The sequence below is a fragment of the Vicia villosa genome, linkage group LG7 (assembly GCF_029867415.1).
Source record: "Vicia villosa cultivar HV-30 ecotype Madison, WI linkage group LG7, Vvil1.0, whole genome shotgun sequence".
Taxonomy (NCBI): domain Eukaryota; kingdom Viridiplantae; phylum Streptophyta; class Magnoliopsida; order Fabales; family Fabaceae; genus Vicia; species Vicia villosa.
In genome coordinates this window covers 64,611,551-64,612,187 of record NC_081186.1, presented here as the reverse complement: position 1 = coordinate 64,612,187, position 637 = coordinate 64,611,551, and positions in this window count along the sequence as shown.

The following is a 637-nucleotide window of genomic DNA, read 5'->3' as shown; positions in this document are numbered from 1 at the left end:
GAAGAATGAAAGTGGTTGATAAATATGCAAAGCATTATATGAGGTCTGTAAGCAGTTGTGAATGTGAATGGCCAGAGAAAGTAAATAATTCATGGGAAGGGAATGATGTGGAATTTCGTGAGAAGAGAGGGTGATGTGGCATAGCTAAGAGATGAGGAAATGGTAGACTCTTCTTATATGATAGATTTCAATTTATTTACCAAACTGCCACCGTGATATATTTTTCCAAAATCAAATATTTTTCACATCATTAGAAATAAATGTATGTAAAATCTTTTAACAAATATTTTTCACATCATTGAAAATAAATATCTGATGTAAAATCTTTTAACCAAATGTCTTATATATAGTAGTGTTGAAAACATTCTTTCCAATCATGTGAATTATAACAATAAATACTTAAATATTGATTTAGTTACAAATAATTTTATCTTTTAAATTATATCAATTAAAGAAAAGTTGTTTACAAGTAATTGTGTAAACACAATTTTTTTATAATCATTTATATATATTTAGATATTATTTTGTTCTTATAATAAATCTCAAATAATGAATATTGAATCGGATTGGAAATATTTCTTTTACTATGAATTACAAGTTACAGCAATGAATTTGGAATCCGTTAGTGTAATACATA